Raw genomic sequence first — 1,071 nt, 5'->3', positions numbered from 1 at the left:
AATTTCAATTAAACTTAAGCCTTCCTCACCCAAGCAAGACATCATTAAAATCCTGGAATATTTTTTTTTTTTGAAACTTTTGCTCGCCCGGGCGAGAAATTTCCAGAATTTCATCGAAATCCTGGGCTTTTTCGCCTAAGCGGGACCTTTGCTCGCCCAAGCGAGGATTGGTCGCCCGGGGAGGAGTTCCAGAACCCAAAACTTCCCCTCGCCCAGTCCTCGCCCAAGCGAGGCTGTGCTCGCCCAAACGAGATTTTCTCGCCCAAGCGACATGGACTTGGATAGAATACCAACTTTTGCCCTTTTCGACAAACGAAACACATTTAAACATGGTTTTTCAAACACCTGCACCCAGAAAAGTTCCAAACAACATTCATATACAATATTCAACATTTTTCCTCAACAATCATATATCTTCAAAAACATCCAAACATAAAAATATTGGGTTTCTTAAAACCCAAGTTAACTCCAAAACCTTTGAGATGGTTTAGGAGATCCGGGTGTCATATTCGGACACCACTATGTCATGATATGTTCTCTCTCACATACATTATTCAATTCATTTCCTCAACAAACATATATCTTCACAAACATCCAAACATAAAAATATTGGGTTTCTTAAAACCCAAGTTAACTCCAAAACCTTTGAGATGGTTTAGGAGATTCAGGTGTCATATTCGGACACCACTATGTCACGATATGTTCTCTTTCACCTTAATGAAGCGTGCTTTAACTTGTCAACTACGGGTGGTTTGGTTTCAAGGTTCGAACACCGAAATCTTCGTAACTACCACAATAAAAATTCGTTAGTTTCCGATGTTTCTAAAATCGTTATTAAAACACTTAAAATCATTTCCCTTTTCCCATCGTGATTATACATCCATTTCATCCATCCGGTCCAACGTCACGTGTTCTTGACCATCCTTTTTCATCAAAAGTCCGTTCACGATTTCCATTCATTTTAAACGTACGGTTTTTAGTAAAACTACATATTCTGATTTAAGACATTCTTTGATAATCTTACCACTTTAAAGTAAGTTATTCAAAGTATCCTTTAAGAGTTTCATGAGA

Source organism: Lupinus angustifolius, chromosome LG15 (genome assembly GCF_001865875.1).
Source record: "Lupinus angustifolius cultivar Tanjil chromosome LG15, LupAngTanjil_v1.0, whole genome shotgun sequence".
Taxonomy (NCBI): domain Eukaryota; kingdom Viridiplantae; phylum Streptophyta; class Magnoliopsida; order Fabales; family Fabaceae; genus Lupinus; species Lupinus angustifolius.
This window is presented reverse-complemented; position numbering follows the sequence as displayed.